Source organism: Microtus oregoni, unplaced genomic scaffold (assembly GCF_018167655.1).
Source record: "Microtus oregoni isolate MIOR12 unplaced genomic scaffold, Mior012 000020F_ref0000438, whole genome shotgun sequence".
NCBI lineage: Eukaryota > Metazoa > Chordata > Mammalia > Rodentia > Cricetidae > Microtus > Microtus oregoni.
This window is the reverse complement of record NW_024543079.1, coordinates 25,208,433-25,228,989: the sequence shown is the minus strand read 5'-3', so window position 1 is coordinate 25,228,989 and position 20,557 is coordinate 25,208,433.

Here is a 20,557-nt window from a genome sequence, read left to right as displayed (position 1 = left end):
TGACTTGTATATTTTTGCAAAAAGACATTACATTTTATCAATATCTTTTGCCCTTTCCTTAGAAAAATTGAATAGATCACAAGACCTTATCCCCCACAATTTAAAACTGGAATTTCAGCCAAGAGAAGCCAGAAAGGAAGAAATGATTTCTCGCCAGTGTCTAAATGAGTGGCACAATTCCCAAGTGGGGCCATGGCCCTACAGACAAGGAAAGTATAAACATTTGTGAAGCAAGCGGTGGAGTAGCTCTGAAATTATGTGTGTATTTTCACCATCTTTGATTATGGATTTAAACCTTCCCAAGAGTGATCAAAACAGATGAAATATGCATCCTCACATATCTGAGAAGGTGGCACATAGAAACTCAGTGAACAGATGATAAAAATACATACCCTTAGTATTAACACTTACTGGTACAAAAAGAGTTCTGAAAATCTAATTGGACTTGATGATGAAAAGACAATTATTTGGCTTCATTATTCTAATTTAAACACAGGGGAAACTTGTTCCTTGGTTTCAGAAAGAATTTTAGAACTATCCAGACACTTCCTGCAATTGTGTGACTATTTCTAGCAAAAATGACAGGTCATGAAATTGTTGTTTTCTTATGTCATTTCTGGAATAGTAAAAAAAAATAGTAAATACTTTTCAGTCCACCATAATTTAATAGAAAGGTCAACTCCTTTCAGTCCAGCTCTCCTTGTCATAACTTGCGGTAATAATCTGGCCTCATCCAGAGAAATCAGAAGAGACAAGATGTTTTTCATCTAACTTTGCTCTCAAGAATTCAGATAAGCTCTGATTTTAGCTTTGGTGTGTGGCTGACTTTCTCAGCAGCCTGCTTAGTTCCTACTGCACTTGCCTATCCTCTCCCACGGAAAGTGTCCTTTGAGGGTCACTGTGTTGACTCCCGACCTCCTCTCCTCCTATTGTTGGACTGAGATGGGAACTTCCAACTTCACACCACTGAGAGTCAGCGGATAATGAATAAAAGGGGACCATTAAGTATTATAAGTCCATTTCCTCTAAGGAGGACAGCTAGGAAGCAGTCTCTAGAGTACCTGTCCTCCTAAAGGTCTGCAGAGATGGGCCTGCTAGATAAACATAGCCCAGGCTTTTATATTTCATCTTCAGATAAACAGCAAGTGATTTTTTTTATAAGTCTACTCTAAATATTGCCTGGATCACTCTCATACAAAAATATTTCAGGTTGTTCAGCAAGAATTAAAATTTAACAAGACATCTTATAATTTTAGTTGTAAACTTTGGTCACACCACCCTAGAGGGCTTGCTTGTACCCAGTAGCCCATGTGCACTACTAATACTATGGTCTATCCGGACATGCTTTCTGCTTCGTTTCAGCGTTCGTCAGTCCCTGTACTTCTTCCTACTCAGGTTGGATGCCCTAGGAAAGCAACCCAAGGGAAGTTTGCACAGTGATCTGTGGAGGAGTGCAAAAGAGGAACTGAGATCATGCAAGAGAGGCAGGAGGTAAGGGCACAAACATTATTCATCTCCTTGCTGTCATCTACCCAGATGAATATGAGGTAGAGGAGATGTGGACAAAGTCCCAGCATCAACTGACACCCTAAACAATGTGTTTTCGAATCCTTTTCTTGAGTTCTGTTTCTGAGAATGTTGGCATAAAATATGAAAATATTGGTAAAATCCTTGACTTGATGATTTCCAATTCCTCTGAGGTAACCAGTTCCTTAAAGAATAAATTCTGTGATTTCTGTCATATCTAGAGTCCTAACTTACTTGCAATATTTCTCACATAAAGAAAAAAGGCCAATAAGAAGCTGGAGAGATGGTTCAATCTTTGGCAACATATCCATTGCCCAACCATGAGTCAACATCCAGCTGTAATCAGAGCTCTGGGTAGATCTCTGGAGCCCACTGGCCCGCCAGTCTAACCAAATCAAAGAGCTCCAGTGCACTGAAAGGCCTTGTTAATAAAAAAAGGAAACTACATTTATGCACATACCTGTATGCACCAATACCATATGCACATAACACATCCAAAACATAAAAAATGACCAATAGTGCTAAATTGAATTACACATAGAAACAAAACTGATATACTGATAATCTTAACAGTAAAAGTCACATGGTTGCCTAATTTATACTAACTGTAATAAACTAGGCACTTTATTAACTCATTCATTTTTAAAATTCAATGAACAAAATTCATTGGAATCATATCTCAAGAATATCTTGGAGGGCTGGAGAGATGGCTCAGAGGTTAAGAGGTTCTGAGTTCAATTCCCAGCAACCACATGGTGGCTCACAGCCATCTGTAATGAGATCTGGTGCCCTCTTCTGGCCAGCAAGCATACAGACAGACAGAACACTGTATACATGATAAATAAAAAAGAATATCTTGGAGCAAGTCCCAACCTCATAAACCCTCAATACACAGAAAAGTATAGGAACTTAGAGAGTCTTGCTGAGTGTCCCTGAAGCACAGACAGTAGTAGCTAGAAAAAATGGAAGTGTGGGATGGTGAGAACTCTGCTTTCCCCAAACACTTCCCCTGGTGGGCGTAAGCAGGTGACTATGACAAATGACGATGCCCAGGAAATATATAGTACTGTTGGGATATTGGTGAGATCCAGAAGGCTCACTTGTCAAACTTGTCAAAGATGCTGCTACTTAGAGCTCAAGAATCTTCCTCACCTGAAGAAACTACCTAAGCTAACTGATACAGCCTTGTGGTGTACAAATCTTTAGGGTCTGGGTACCGGCTGAAGAGAGACAAATGATGGGGGCCACAGTAGCACCAAGTGCCTGGTGAGTTCAGTTCAAGTAGAGACAGTGTAACCCAGGCATGGAGAAAGAGGCAAAGACTGGGGAACACAGAATAAACTAGACTCAGTAGAGCTCAGTGGACCCTGGGTCTGGTCAGACATGCACAAAAGAGAGGGATCAAAGAGCCAGTCATGGGGACACCATAAATAGCTACCTTTGAAGACAAAAATTGGCCCTAGACATATGACAAAATTCCTAGAAAGACTCCTTTATTATAGAATATTTGGAAGATTGAATGTTTGCATTAAGCAGACAGTAATAAGCAAACTTCTAGTTCAGTCACATGGTGGTGTAGGTGGGAGCAGAAGAGACAAAACATAGGAGCTGATGCAGGAGTAAGGAAGCATTTAAGCAAAAGCTAATGCCCAATTACTTTAGAAATCTCTTTGAAAGCATTCACAACAACTACACATTTGCCTACTCTGTTTTTAAAGCTTAGTTTATCTGTTTTTATATGAAGGGTCTCACTACATGGCCCAGGTTGGCTGTGAACCCCTAAGTGCTGTGATTACAGACATGTACCTCCACACCAGCTCCCATACTCACCATTCTACATACTTCTTTTCGCTAATGCCCAGCAGCAACGTGTATGTGTGCTCTGTGAGTTATGTATGGGCCGAGCATAGCAGCACTATCCCCGATAGTCTCAAACTGATACAGCCTGCATATTCATCAGCCTTGGCATGGAGAGCAGTGGGGTGCTCATACTGCAGAGTATGACACTAGCCAATGGTAGACGTGCCTACATGCAGTCATGACATGAGTGAAACACACAAGCGAAGCAACTGAGAGGAGGCTCCAGACTCCATGAAGTCTGTGCTTGTGTTAGACAGTTTTCAGTTACTGTAACACATACTGGAGACAAAGCAACCCATTTAGTAAATCATTAAATGTCTTCAGAAAAAAAGTCCACCATGAATAGAGTGTGGAGGCCCCAAAATGTGAGCTTATTCCACGTTGTCTCAAGGTCAGAGTTTGAGGTTAGCAACAAGTGTGGCTATACACCCTCATCTAGGGTGTGGTTACTTGGTATTTTGGACATTAAGATGGCCCACACAGGTGGATCCTCCCCACACTGACCAAAGGTCAGAGAATTCAAGCATACTTCTGCTCCTCCTTTTGAATTAGGAGGTTTGACCTAGGGAGTGACTGCCTTCAGGATACCGTATGCTTGGTCTAGGGTGGGTTCACTGCCTAAACAATAAAATGCTTTTCTCAAGAAATAATAGCTTAATGTCTCAAGGTATTGAAACAAGTAACAGGCATAGTTTCCTTTATATTATGTTAAAGTAGTCTTTTGCCTTCTTCCCCACTTTTAGTATTGGGGTATAATACTAAAAATATTTGAAAAAATAAACATGGGAAAACTCAGAAGTCAGAAGAATGATTCAGCATTCAGGATCTGCTGAGTTGCACTCCTGCTATTATGCTGTATCTCTGTGATTCTTTCTTATCTCTGTCCCTCCTACCTAACATTTCTTTTCCCTTTTTTTGATTTTTTTTATTAATTTTATTGAGCTATACATTTTCCTCTGCTCCCCTTTCTCCTCTTCCCTCCCCTTCAACCCTCTCCCATGGTCCCCATGCTCCCAATTTACTCAGGAGATCTTATATTTTTCTACTTTCCATGTATATTAGATCTATGTATGTCTCTCTTAGGATCCTCATTATTGTCTAGGTTCTCTGGGATAGTGATTTGTAGGCTGGTTTTCTTTGATTTATGTCTAAAAGCTACTTATGAGTGAGTACATATGATAATAGTCTTTCTGGGTCTGGGTTACCTCACTCAAAATGATGTTTTCTAGTTCCATCCATTTGCCTACAAAATTCAAGATGTCACTATTTTTTTCTTCTATGTAGTACTCCATCTTGTAAATGTACCACATTTTCCTTATCCATTCTTTGGTCAAGGAGCATTTAGGATGTTTCCAGGTTCTGACTATGACAAACAATGCTTCTATGAACATAGTTGAGCACATGTCCTTGTGATACGATTGAACATCCTTTGGCTATATACCCAAAATTGGTATTGCTGAGTCTTGAGAAAGGTTGTTTCCTAATTTTCTGAGAAATCACCATACTGATATTCTAATCCCCATGCCTGTACTCTGGAACGTGTGAACTTGCTGTGGCTAGGATTACAGCAGAAGTCACTCCAAAATGGTGACTCATAACATATGGCAGCCCAACATGGCACAGCTTGGGACATATGGCAGCCCAACATAGCACAGCTCAACAATAGAAACAAAAAATTTGCCTGCCTTAACTTGGGCAAGGGCAAGTCCCTGTATCATCCTTTTCTACAGTGCCTGTAATAAGGTAATGAAGGGCTGCAGTTAGGTAGAGTTACAGACTCTTAGAGTGAGGAGGAACATCATGCCCCGGACCCCCCACCAGCAGACATGTCCACTGTTCCATCTGTTCCATCCTAAGGTTCAGCTTATAAATGCATGCCCATCTACTAATGAGCACTGACAACTGGGCAAGCACAAATGTAAATTGTTGAGACCACTTCATAGGTCTACTATCAGCAGCTCTAAGATCTGTATTCTGCCAATTAACATGCAGGCTGATAAACCTGCTTTTCATCCTGAGTTTCTTAGATTGTCTAACTCCTTAGTAATTCTTACTGGAACCTGGTTTTTTAAGGACTTCATTGGTTTTAATGTAAAGAAAGTATTTTCCCAGTTTTTTTTTTGATTTAAGCTCTCAATCATAATTCATAGGTTCACATCAAACCTGTGCCCTGAATTAGAAGGCATTACGTCAGATGGTTTCTGTTGGGCTCATCAATGTGGTGCTGGTGAGAGAGGGTCATATAATAAGAAATTATTTGACTGCTTTAGCATGTGGGAGCCATAGATAGTGTTCTAGAAGTGGACACCCTCCCAAAGCCCCAACCAATACTTCTCCATTCTTCCTCTTTCTTTAGTCCCTAACTCAAATTCCCCGAGCAATCACTCTGGATGAACTTAAGATTTTTTTTTTTATTTCTTGAGTTCTTAGTTTTGCCTTTTTTCTGATCTGAGCATCATCAATAGCCAAAATTTTCATGCTAGACTGTGATGGGATGAGCTGTAAGATACTTAAAATAGCCTTCATCTTCACTTGGGACACACATTTCCACCTCCTTTTTCGCACAATCACTTATCAAATCTGTGTGGCAGTAACAACAAAGGCTAGTTCATAGTTTAGCTCCTTCAATTTCCTCTGCTTCCCACCTTCTGACAGCAATGCCAGCAAGCAGCAAAATGGCCAAGTATCAGTAGACAGGCGGGGTGGAGTGGAAGTGCAAGCCAGGGAGCTGAATAATGAGCCTTTGAACAGCAAGCCAGGACTGAAGCAGAAGCTTCCTGCTCAGACTGGACGGAGAAGAAGGCTCCACTGGATAGTGGCTCCAGTGCTGATCCATCCACGTGGAGACACCACACGACTCATTGGCCTTGGCAGGATTATAAAGGCTCCAGCCTTACTTGAATAAACTCCTCTTGAACACCGTCTCCAGTGTATTTCCTCCCATCTGTTTTCTCGGTGTTCTAAATTCATTCCTTTTCGGTTTTCCTGCTGCTCAAAGTAAGAAAGAAGCCAAGGGGTCATGCTTCTCGATGTAAAATAAACACAGTTCCTTTGGAACAGATGAAGCAGAAGGAAAATGAGTCCAAGGAATGAGAACAACACAAAACTAAAGCAAATGAAACCGTAGTGAGTCCCTCTCACTCTGCTCTGCTAAGGCTGAGCTGATAGGCTGTATTCTACCTACTCTCCCCAGCTGCCAGAAACTTTGCATATATATCCTTCATTCCATGCATTTTGTCATAATTTTGTTTCAAAGGCCTCTTTGTTCAAAATTGTTGCTCCTCATTTTCATTTAGGTCTATTCTTATCATTGAGATTAGATGGGATGTGGAGAATATGGAGAGTCTGACACATGGCTCTATTAATTTCAGTGTTGCTTTAATAAACATCTCCATGAGACGTGCCAGTGAGAGAGGATGTAAAAGACAACAGCTTTAAGGTCACTTCCAGCATATCAGAACTTGCTAATTAATATTAATGAAGGTTCTCAACTCCCCAATCTAACCTGAGATCACTCTAATGGCTCAGATACTGCAGACAGAATCTATTACAGTTGCACCCCCAGCTATTGAAAATATTTGATGACACTATGTAAAGATATGTCACTGTGATTAGTTTAATAAAAAGATAAATGGCTAATGGCTAGGAAGGAGTTATAGTTGGAGAGGTAAAAGCTATGAACCATGTGGCAACACACAGATTAATATAAATGGGTTAATTTAAATTATAAGAGCTAGTTAGAAACAAGCCTAAGCGAAGGCTGAGTTCTCATAATTAGTAAGAAGTCTCCATGTAGCTATTTGGGAGCTGACTGGTGTGAGAGAGAAAGACTCATTATATATGGTGCCTAAACATGGGATCTGAAAATAACATAGGGCCTGAGAGAGCAGTCTCTCAGGTAGGCTCAGTGTCCAGAGGCATGGATCTTTTAAGAGGCCTTGCTACTGAGCACTTGAATTAGTTTAAGAGCAGTGGGCTATGTGGTAGCAGGAGGCTGGGTAGAAGTGCTAACTAGAGATGGGGCCGATAGACCATCTACATGACTGTGACCCACTGGCATGAGGCTCTGTTCTCACCAACCTAAAGGAGGTGGAACCAGCTGCTAGAGAGGCAGGGCAGAGGGCTTAACCATTACCTAACAGATTAATGTTTGACTCAAGCATTCAGAAAAACACTACAGATGCACAAAAAGTCAGATCCAGACTGAGAAAACCTCTAAACAATAGAGTATGCTTTAAAATGTGCTTAGATGCTAAAGAAAAAAAAAGGACAGACCATTATAGAAAATAATAATTTAAAAATAATGAAGTCTTTAAAAAGAGAGTAAAGTAATATAAAAAATAAGCCACATAAAGGTGGAAAAGATTATAACATAGATATTTGAATATTTTATGGTGTTTTGTTAATTTAAAAGTTTTAAAATGCCACTGAAGAAAAAACAACAACTGCTGAGAGATGTTGGATTTTGGAAGTGACTGCTGAATTTAACCAGCCTATATACTTTAGGGATATCTTGGCTTCAGAATGGAAGTCAGACAATGTGTTTCATTGGGGGAGAGGTTGTGGTTTTTGTTTCCATGAGAAATGAAAAGCTATGGATTCCTCCAAAGTTAATAGACATCAAATTTTTACCAGGCAAGACCTCTTAAGGATCTTGGCGGCAGATGTGACGAAAAATGTCAGGAAAGATAGCAGGACAGGTGATGTGTATGCTGATCCTTCTGCATGGGAATAACTCTGAGACTTGATGAGACATGATAAGTCTTGTTGGCTACAGAGCCCTCATGACATATTATTATATGCCATCTTTTCATAAGGCATAGATAGAGATTTATATTACAATTTGGTTATACAGTCCAAACAGGCTTATAAAATTGACAGATGCCTTTTACCAGCTCAAACAGATAACAAAAAAATCTTTAGCAGATTCCTAAGGACTAAGTTCACCTTCCTCTTGCCTGTCTCATGGAATTTTCTTTGGTACAACACACCCAAAGCCTGAGCTAGTTGTGACCAAGTACAGATTGGCCAATTGTTATTGGTCTTTTTTCATTGTAGGAGAGGAAAAACTTCCCTTACTTTCCTGGGTTCTAGTACTGGGCCTGAGAATTAACATGACATAAGACAGATGAAGGAAAGTGGAGCCCAAATTATTGCACATGTGCCAGGGGAGAGAACAATAAAGACCCATGGAGACAGTAAGCTGTAAATGGATACATGTGCAGAGAAATGACAAGGTCAAGTGGGACAGTAACTAGAAACTATATGGGAGAACCTGTCATGGTGGTACATGCCTATAAATCCAGCACTTTAGACATAGATAAATAAGGAGAGGAAACTCAAGGTCATTCCTGGCTATGTAGCAAATATGAGGCCACTTGGGCAACACAAGACTTTATCTCAAAAAGCCAAGAATGAATCAACAGTGAAGTGAAACTGAGCTTAAGGGCTTTCTAATCTGAGGAGTTACAGAATAAATTTATAGACGTGCTGTTTGAGTCATGTTCTTTATTCTTCTGTCTACTTTTCTGTCCTTTAATTTTCTTCTAAGTTCTCTTTCTTTCTAGTTCTCCTTTGCTTCAATTCTTTGTTCCAGTTCTCTCTTGATTCTCTATTCACTTAGATTAAATATATTTTTTACAGGAGGCTTAAGGCAAAAATAAAAAAAAGTTACAAGAGTTACATCTTACACCATGGTCATAGCATATTCCCTGAGTAAACAATAAGAATCTGAACCATTTACCATGGCAACACAAAGTTTCAAGGTTCCATGTGTAAGACTGTGACCAGGGGCAAAGTCAGAGTGCCAGTGAGACAAGTTGCAGAGAGATCTGTATGGAGAGTCAGGTCTTATCATCCAGGCTTGGCAAGCAAAGAATTGGCCTGAATTTTTAGGTTGCTTTGTGTTAATAACCTTAATAGACATCTGCAACTCTGACCTTGTGCATATCTATATAGTTTTTAACTTTTATGATCCATATACAGAAACATTGATACTAGTTTGATCTTGCTCTGGAGTGAAAATGAGCTAATTGTGTGTAGCTTGTCTTAGACTGGAGAGAAATTGTTGTTTTCTTGTGTTAGTCTGAGTAAAAGAAACAAAACAGGCTTTTAAGGGTCTCACAGTCCTCACGGAACACTAGATCTAGTTATGAAGCATTCTACTATATTTTCTATATCTCAAAGTCATACACATTAATGAAAAGTGATCTTTTCTTGATCACCCACAGTTATATGTGCCCATAAGATTGAGATGAGTTACATGTGCCCGTGAGATTATGTATACACATTACATGAGATTACATACTACATTTCAGGTTTTAGGGAGACACCATAGCTGCTCTTGCCTATGTGACATTACATATAGGAGCAACAGTTTTCTGAGTCAGCATTCCCACAGGCCTTGCCTGGATGGGATTCTCCTCCATTAAAGAATCATTCCTCTGATGGGTTGACTTCTGACCACTAGTTACCTGCTGCAACTGCCACAGCCTCTGACAATGAATTTTGTAGATTTGTTGGTGTAGACTACAGTCTCAGGTAATGAGAATGATCTCCCCTTTCTGCTGCAGTGGAAGGTGGCATTCATATGGGCAGGATGGGAGGGATGCTGCCCTTCTCTTAGATGCTGTTCCTCGAGTTACCTCAGATCAAAATGTGTTATTCGGGCATATTTAAGAAGTTGTTCCTGATTGGCTTTTTAATCTTGGTCTCTCTGACTACTTTGATTTCTTTCCACACAAGTGTGTTTGTACTTAGTCTTTTTTTTTCCTGTTGTTCATGTTTGTTTGTTTTTGTAGGACTGAAGATTAAACCCAGGGCTACCGAGACACTTCCAAGTCTGAAGTATTTCACCCACACTTAGATTTTTATTGTCTGTGAACTATGATCTATGAAAGGTCTGCCTTTATGAATAAGATTGAAGTTTAAGTTATTTTTGGTTTCATTTCTACTCCAACACCTTGAAGTATGCTATGGAATATATTATTAAAAGAGAATCGTAGTTTTAGAAAACATTTTAAAGTGTATTATTAAAGGATACTAGTCAAAGAGAAGAGTATGGAGGCTGCTGTGAATAAAAGAAAAAATAAGTCACAGAAAAAAAAAATCACATTTTCCTTTTAGTGTCTCTAGTTGCAACTCGCTCCTTGTGGTGAGTTGTTAGAACTGCAAGCAAAGTACAATGCATCTAGTTTTGATAGAAGTGCCATGCATGGACACAAAGGCATATTTTAAAAGAATTTTATATGACACAAAGATATTGTGTATTTCCATGTCCTTCTTCAAATTAAATGCCACCCATTTCCCCAGAATCCCTGAGAATGGAAAGCAGGGAAAGTCAAAATGATGTAATTAGAGACTGGAGAGGAACACTCACCTCGGGAAACTTCATGTGTGTTAAATGAAAAATGATTATTGAGTCAAAGCTGCTTTAATTCCTAACATCATATGATGTTTGCTTCCCTTAATTCATAACATCATATATATTTGTTTTCTTTATTAATTAATTCATAACAAACAAACCATTCAAACAACACGCAATCAGAATTTCTGGGATGAAAGCTACTTCTCTTGGGACTTGGTAGATCACCAAGTAGGTCCCAGGTAACTCGTTAGCCTACCTCTCATGTCACTGCCCGGCCTTCTCTTGTAAGAAGTCTTTATGTGACTATAAGAAAATAGGGAAATTTGACTGAAAGCATGCTTGCTTTGTAGAATTTTATTGCTATAAGACCAAGTTAAGTTATTCCAGAATTTATATTTAAATAAATGCTCTAAAATTACATTGACTTTCTCAAGTATATGGGAGATTCTGAATTTATCAGTGTTCCTGTTTCACCATGCTCTGACAGATCTATACACGTTGAATTACTGTAGTTTTCACTAAGGTAACGATGAGTTCAGAGGATAGAAATCCACTCTGAGTTTCTTTTATTGTGTTATTGGTAAATTTGTTAAATGCTAATTTGAAATGGAGCTAAAAATAAGTAAAGTGCTTTATTGTTTAAGTTTTAAGCCATATTCCAGGTGTACAAATATTCCAAGTGTCTAGAGTCACCAAATCAAAGATCAGTTATAGCATCAGAAGTGAGCAATTACAGCACGAGATGGGGTTATTGACTGTGGCTCCTCCAGGTGATAAAGATGCAACAGAGGCAGGTGGCATATCTCTAACCAGTAATTAAGGGAGACTAAGACACCCAAGGTCAATCTGCAGCTATCAATCATACTTAAAGTTGTATATCAAGAACCAGCTAGACATTGGAATCTATATGAGTAGAGGGACAAGATGAGAAGGTGTTACTTGAGACGGTGAGTTCATTTCACTGAAAGCTACAAAGATTTGTCTTTGGACTCTTAACTTTATTTTTCCTCGTTATTGTAGGAATCTCAGCAGAAAGACGATGAAAGACAATTTTCTCTTTTTATTCTCTTCCCAAACAACTGCAAGCAACGCTGGTTTATTAAAACAATGTTAGTCATGCCCCTTGTTAACAGCAGTGCAGATGAGCCTCTAAGTCTTCAAGATAAGTATATTCTTTATAATTCTGAAATATATCAAGTGCTTGTTTATGTTTTATTGATTTTGCAAATGTAATAGGAGTAGATTTTTCTCTTTGCAAATTGTGTCTTAATTGACCAAAACAGCAATATTTAAAAGCTATAAATTGATATTTTTGTATCAAATATCCAACAAAGCCAAACAAAACAACAGAGACTGTATTTTTTTTAAATACATTTCCTGATGAGTTTTTGAGTCAGCCATGCAGAGGAATCAGTCGACAATACAGCTAACATCCACCTCTTAGGTATAAAGAGCATTTAGCAACATTTTTCTTCTTTATCTTTCAACAACACCTTGCAGAAAAGGAATTTACTGTTTTCTCCTATCCCTAGCCTAGAGGGAATGGTACTGAGAAGACTCTCTGAGAACTCGCAATCTGCCATGTGACATTTGAGGGTTATAAGCATTTGAACTATGAATTTAAGCCCTGCTTATGGCACATCTCTTTGACAGCATATCAGAGTAGCCTATTCCCCGTATACTATTATCGCCCACCTTCAGGCTATCCTAGTCTCTAAATCCACAAAATTTACAGGTAGTTTAGAAATGTGAGTGTCAGAGTCGATATATGTAGCAATCATAGCTAGAGTCAGCGTACGTTATGGTAGGCTAATTTGGATAATCAATCACAGAAAAGGTATGAGACACAAAACAGTTGGAAGAATCAATTGCCAAGAAATTCTCAGCACAGAAAGTAAAGTCCTTGAGTCTTCATAGTTCCATGACACTTGTATTCACAACAGAGCTGTGTGCGCTAGCACCCCATTTCTTAATGCTAGGCACCATGTTGCTGGAGAGAAGCTGTGGAGCTCGTCAGGGCCATCCTTCCTGTCTGCTTGTCATACTTTGGAGCATTACAGGAGCCCCTTCTCTCAAGTGTCTCTGGAAGTAGAGCCTTTGCCACAAGCTGAGTGGAGGGTTGTAGACAGTAGGGACCTACTTGCAGAAGTTTGTAGGCTACCCAGGGTAAGAGTGTCAGATCCCCTACAATGGACTTGTGGGTAGTTGTGTAAGAGCATCAAGTAAGTGCTCTTTACTGCTAAATCATCTTTCCATCCTTTTATATTTAAAATGAACGAACAATAGGCATTGCACACAACTAAATTAAAAGAGCAAAAGGAAAATGAAAAGATGCTGTGTACCTGATTTGTACAAGGGTCCTTTTAAAAATCTCATCCACCAGGGGGCTGGAGAGATGGCTCAGTGGTTAAGAGCATTGTCTGCTCTATCAAAGGTTCTGAGTTCAATTCTCAGCAACCACACGGTGGCTCACAACCATCTGTAATGAGGTCTGGTGCCCTCTTCTGGCCTGCAGACATACATACAGACAGAATATTGTATATATAATAAATAAATCAACAAAAAAAATCTCATCCACCATGATAACCTTGGAGGCACCAGGAAGGCAGCAAGCAACTATACTTACAAAGTCACTGATGGTGATCCACAGGTCCCTAAAGTAAGAAGGCAGTGTGGTCTCAACAAATTTGTATGTGTATGGATTAAAAGGGAAGCCTTAATCTAGAAAGACAAAAACTAATTCTTCAATATGCTGAAAATGCTGTGATAAATGTCACTACTCCTGACCAATTTCCATGCACTGTGTCAAAGCTGATAGATAGGAGACAGTGACCTTAACCTCAGCAGCTTTGACAGAGAAGCCATGTGTCCTTCCGTGAGGATATGAAGGCTGAAGGCACAAGTTGTAACTTTCTGCTTGGTGATAAATGACTCCAGAGGCTATTTCAGGAAAGCAGCAAGCAGAAGGGAGCAGCACACATACACAGAAATGATTGTCCTGAGTAGCCACTGCCTTGGGGTCAAGTCTTCCATGAAATACAGCAGCTTCAGGGAGATGTAGTTTAAGGTATGTCTCCGGATGTAGAAAGTGAGAAGGGCTTCCTGGGAGGCCAGTTGGTAGGAGGCTTGTCCTAGTACAGATGGGAAGCCTCTTTCTTACTTACTCATGGAAGCTCCCTCCAGAGTTTGAGGAGGAAGTGGCTAGGGAACCTAACCAAGCCAGACAGTAAGGATTCTCGAAGTAAGACCCTTCCTTCTCAGCCTTGCTTTCCTGAGCCCATTTCTCCTCAGTGGTAGGAGTTGGGGTCAGAAGCAAAGGGTCAAGCATGGGTGGAGGATGGAGGATGAAGAACAGGATGAAAATAGATAGTGGACCAAGAAAGGAATGTTGTGACTCCTTCCTGCTCCCCCACCTCAAGGATAATTTTAAACACGGTTTTACAGAATTAAAATTATCACTGTATCAGAGTAAAAACTTCTGAGACAGTTTCTAGGTGAGCCCCTCCTTTTCCTTATAGTCTTAGAATTCAAGAAACATGACGGGTCATTTGTTCAGATGAATCATTGTAGGCAGAATCTCAGTGTGGAAAATCCATGGGAGATTAATCTCCACAGCACATGTAGGGTAATTTGTAAATCATAACTATTTTCATCTTTCATTTCTATTACATTGTTACTTTTTGAATATTGCATATAATATTGATTATGAGGGGAAAACACTTGCTTTGTTCTTACCTGATAAATCTCTAAGAAACCCTGATTGACGTGAGAACGTCAATCATTAATGTTAATTACATTAAAAGCATGTTGAGAAGCTGTAATTAGTTTTGAAGGGCATGGCCTAATACCCACAAGAGAGAATGGGCTGGCCTGATAACATGTCATAATATGTGGAAGGATATGTACATGTTTATGCATACACAAGTGTACATACACTCCAACACACTACAGGCAAGGGTCTTTTATGTTATGTGTGACTCCTCTACTCCCACTGCAATAAATAAATAGAGACTAGTCACTGCCAACAACTCAATTAGTGGCCGAAGAGATGTGGCACAAGCAAGCTTTCTTTCAGAACAGAAAGAACACGACAGAAATGGAAATCGCAAGGAGAAGAAAGATTCAGAGGCCAGCTGTGAGGCCTAAGTGAGACAAATAGGCATTCCAGATGGAAGAAGGTGGGACGGTTGGAAGGAAGTTAATCACAGTGTCGCTGGAAACTTGGCTTGTTTCACAAAAGACCTGGTGTATTGATAAAAGCATTCACAGAAATCTCAAAATGACTAATGAACAACCACACACCCATTAGCCCATCCTGATAAAAGCATGGATTAAGGGTAGACAGTCAAATGCTCTTTTCCAAGCAGATGGGAAAGATATTATTAGCATCAAACTGTAACACTGTTTCACTCACAGGCCAAGTCTATATTGCTTTTGTTCCCTGTACTTTGTAGATCTGAAAGAGAACCTGGCTTCTTTTGTGTCTGGCTTCATGTTTCATGGTAGATTGTTGATGATGATGGTCTTTACACTCCTCATTGAGAGGAAAATATATTCTCCTCCACCTGGACTCTGGGTTGGCACAATACCTGCTTACTTAGTAAAGTGTGACAGAGAAATTGTGTGTGGATTCTAGGACTGGATATTTCTGTGTCCTGTGTACAACTGCCTGTGGGACATTCATTCTCAGAATTGGTGGCCATGCTGGATGGGGGAGATCCCAAGTCACACTCAAGGCTGTAAGTTTTCCTGTTGACAGACCTACTTAGTATAGTGGTCAGAATCAGATACCTCTTAAAGAAGGGAAAAATTCTAAAGTATCTCGATTTAGCAACCCATCAAATGTCATTACCTTAGCCAAATTTAATGGGGTCTCTTAAATAAAAGTATCTTATGAGTTCTATAGGAAGAGAGTCTCTTCCTTTCCTATTTTATCCTTTATAAGGGGTTGCATATAAACCTTGTACCTCTGGAGGTCTTGTAACAGCATTTGATACTTTGAATTGTCAGAGATGAAACCATCTGTACAGAGAATATATAATATAGAGGGGCAATGAGCCAGCAGGTGCTCCTGCTACCAAAGAGGATGGAGATTGCTGGCCTGCCCTCGTAACAAACACCAGAAGATGAAGGCTGCTTAGTAGTTGTTAACACAGAGAATCTAAAATGAAACAAACTAAGGCCAAACAATAATAACAACAACAAAACCTACCCTATGAGGGCATTTGACCTACTGGAGCCTTGAATTTATTGTCTTTGATTTCTTGTATTCTGATGCCCACCTTGCAAGAAATTGCAAGGAAGACATCTCCCAGAGCCAACCACACCCTAAAACTAATGAGAGCTTCCCTCTTCGCCCAGTTGTCAACTACAATGCAAACAATCCAGAGCCCCCTTTCAGTATTTTCCTCCCACAGGCTTTCATGCTCCAGGTCACTGTCTACCTGCCCTCATCCTACCAGGACCAAGTAGTGCACAATCAAGGGCAGTTTGTGGGACTGCAGAACTCTCTGAAATTAGGCAGAACAGGCAAGTCTAGGCTGGCTTACCCTGACTCAGCTGGAGTTTCCTACAATACTTGAAGCAGACTCTTGCTCAGTTTCTTTCGCTCCTTCTTTGTCTCTGTTCAAACTTACTCTTTCCTTGAGTGTAGCCCTTGTGGCATGCTGTATCCCTTCTTCTTGGGAACTGTGAGTAACTGCCTTTCCAATTGTTTTGCTGATCCATTGGCTTCAAAGGTTCTAGTCCTCAAATTGATATCAATACTGTGTATTTTAGAGCAAGCATCTGCATGTTGGAGCCAGATTTCTCTTCCCTCTGTTGTTTTGGTTCTTTGAGATAGTCTCTCACTACGAAGTTCAAGCTGCTGTTAAGCCCACAATCCTACCACTGACCAAGTTGGTGGGAATATAGGCACCACCCACCCACACCTGGTTTCATTTCCCTTTAGAGACTGAAAAGACCACATATTATGGGTCATGCTTGCAGGACAGTTCTGTCACTGATCATCCTATCGTCCACCAGCCTGCTCTAGGTGACCCTGAGACATATTACATTTTTTCAAAGATGGCGCAAACACCACCTTCTGCACGGTATGACTTTTACATAACTATTATTTTACTCCCCTCCCTTCATGGTTCCTGCCTTTGACTCTGTGATTATAATTATGGTGAATGTGACCCATGTGTCCCCAGTCCAGTTAGATTCTTCTGCCTGTCCGCTCAGCACTTCCGGGATTCAGGCTGTCTTCCGGAGTGAATGCTGTCATTCTCCACGTGAGTCCTCAAAGGTTTTCAGAAAGAAGCAGAAGAAGGGGAAGGCGTGCCTGATTTTTAACCACCTGGGCCAGGTTAACATCATTCCCCGAGAAATATTTCACATTGACTAAATCTCATCACATGTTATTATATAGAAGAAGCCAGGCATGAAATAGTAGTACATTTGATGTGCTTTTATTTATGTGAAGCTTAAAAATAGAGAAACTAGTGCATTCTGCAAGGGATTTACTGACAGCTGAAGACAGTGACTGGAAGACTGGGCCACTGATATTGCCCTGGAGCTACTTTCTGGGGGCAGAGTATGTTCATTTGTGAAAAGTGGCTGGACTGTAAACTACGAAGAAAAAAAAGCATGAGAAATGAAACAAGAAGACCAGTGCAGGTGTTAATTCAGTGCCCCAAGTCTGTGGGGTTTGCCTTCTTCTTGAAAAACAAACAAACAAAACAACAACAAAAAATGATGCTCAGATTCCTGGGCCCAAAGCTAGTGACTGGGTGTCCTGGGGGTCTCATATCTGGATAAGTGTTAAACAAATTGTAAGGCTTGTAAGGGTCCCTAGAAAGAGAGGTGGGACTTCCTGTGAAAAACTTTACCAGAGATATGTTTTTAAGCTATAGGAAGTCAGTGGAGCAGAATAAGATGGAGAAGAAGGGAAAAGCCAAGATTTTGTTTTGATTACAGCCTATCTTCAGTACAAGGGACTCTAGGATATGGATGGAACAACAGAATTGGTCAAACCTTGTGGCAGGAAGTCTGGGCAGCCTACTGAACCTGGAGTCAGTCATGGAAAACATGAACAACCTATTGAACTTGGATTTATCTGTAGACAACATGAACAGTATGGACAGCCATGGATGGTATGGATGACTGTGTCCTTTCCCCCATTTTGGCTGAAATCCTGACTTGTGCTACCTCAGAATGAGACCACATTTAGAGAGAGGGTCTTCAAAGACTTCAGAATGCTTATGAGATTAACATTATCCATAAATTTATATCCTTAAGGAGAAAAGTAAAAGTGTTGCCTTCTTCAAACCCTTTCAATAATGAAACTACAGAGGACTATTAGAATAACTCTTCTTTTTGAGAATGTGGTCCACAGTATAGGCTGGTTGTTGAGAAAATCATTTTGCCTATGTACATGATGTTTTCCACTTCTAAAAGAAAGAGGACATCATTAGGTGACTCATTTGCAAAGTTTCTATGTTCAAGTTCTTAACCCTAGTTCTTCGGAATGTGATAGGATCTTTGAAGAGTTAGTCAAGACAAAAATGAAGTTCTTAAGCTGAGCTCTAATCTAATATAATGACATTCTAATTAAATGAATTTTGTACAGAAACACACAGGAAGGGAAAACTTTATGGGGTCACGGAAAAGATTGCGATGCACAAACTAAGGAGAAAGACACAGAATGAAATCATCCTCACCAACTGTATGGCCTTAGATTTTGATTTCCAGACCTGTGAGAAACAAATTGGGGTTGGTTAAGTCCCACAGTCAGTGGTACCCTGTGACAAGTTAGCTGAGCAGGGAAGAAAGTCAAGTGACTACCATGAATAGGGTTGTGTGTTCCTGTATGTCAATAAAACCAAGTCAGTGTTGTGGTGACATACATGCCCTGTTGTTTAAAATACTTTAAATAATAACACTCATTCTTTACTTCTTTCTAAGAGTTAACTTTTTGTTAGGCATTTGGGATTTTAAAGCAGGGTCTCTTATAGATCAGGTAATCAAGAACACACTCTGGAGTTAAGAGAGACCTTGAACTCCTGATACTCTGCCTCCATGTATTAAGTTACTTTTCTTTTGTTGTGATAAAAAGTAACTTATATAAGGGAAGATTTATTTTGGACTTAAAGTTCCAGTAGATTAGTGTCCTTAATGATGTGGACAGTATGGCATCAGGGAGCCAACATGATGGTGGGAGCCCTCAGCTCTGATTAAGCTATGCACCATCATCTCCAGCAGATTTAATTTCTTACAGACATGATTTTTCTATCTAAAATAAATAGGAAACTGGCTAGTGGTATTTAAACTTGCATCAAAAGAGGACTATGGGCACCTTCTCTTCTCCCACTTCCTAGACTTTTCCGTAGTGGAAACGGAACAGGGGCTGCCAGTGTGTTCACATAAATCAGTTAACATTCTGTTTCACTACTGCAATGAATAAGGGCTTAAAAAGAAACTTGGGGGGGATTAATGAAATAAAAAGTCCATTTCTATGGAAACATTATATGGGTATGTGATCATTTAAAGTAGTTTAAGCATCTGAAAACTCAGATAAACATTAAAACATCTGAACACAATATAGGATATAAAAAATATTTTCCTGTGGAATTTTAATGGCCTTTTTATATGAAACACAATAAATTCAAGCAAAAAAATATCACATTGAAATTAAATTTGGAAGCAGTACTCTTTATCTTAATTTTCCTATTCTTGTCACAAATCTCTACTCTTGTCTTTATTGAGGAACTGCTTTGTGCATGTATCCACCTATAATTACATCTGATGGATCATTGTCATATGGGTTTGTTATCTGGAGTGATAAAGTCTGTGCCTTGCATCAGACAAACTTGCATGGCACAAATGGGATGATCTTCCTATGGGTCCTGATACACATCATCAGTTTCCATCAGTATTGTGAGACAATGGTCTTATACCCTATAAAGATTTGTCACTTGTATTGGCTTAATAAAACACTGATTGGCCAGTAGCCAGGCAGGAAATACAGGCAGGGTGACCAGAATAGGAGAATTCTGGGAAGAGGAAAGGCTCAGTCTGCAGTTATCACCCAGAGGAAGCAAGATGAGAATGCCTCACTGATAAAAGGTATCAAACCACATGGCTAACACAGATAAGAATTATGGGTTAATTTAAGATGGAAGAGTTAGTTAATAAGAAGCCTGAGCTAATAGGCCAACCAGTTTATAATTAATGTAGGCCTCTTCGTGTTTCCTTGGGACTTAATGGCTGTGGGAATGGGTGGGACAGAAACCTCTGTCAACACATTAGGGTGGATAAAATGGCACACATAGGCTTAGTTGACTTTCCTGAACATGTTTTAGGATGTTCTGATATCATAGTTTTGTTGTTCTTTGGAGGATGAGCTCCATGCTGCCTACTGTCTACAGTGGTGCTGTGCCTAGAGCTAGGTCTCCATGGGAGGCTGGACACCATGTGTTGGCTTTCTCTCTGAAGAGAAAACTGTTATGTTTGGGGAGTATCGTCCTCTTTCAGTGTCAGCTATCTTAAAGACCCCATATAGGAACAATTTCCCTTGAATGAATAATCAGAAGAAAAGCTATAGATATCTGCATAGAAGCAGACATCTCCTGGTCCAACAGGAAATACTTTCCCAGTAGCATTTGCTTAGGTTATTCTGGACAGTGGCACAGTGCACCATGCCTCAAGATTGCCTTCCCTTTGTGGAATCAGAACAAGAAACACATGAGAACTCTCAATTTAAGATCTACCTTCTTCTCTTCTCCTTCCTGATTCCATCCTACACAGCACTTCCACAATGAG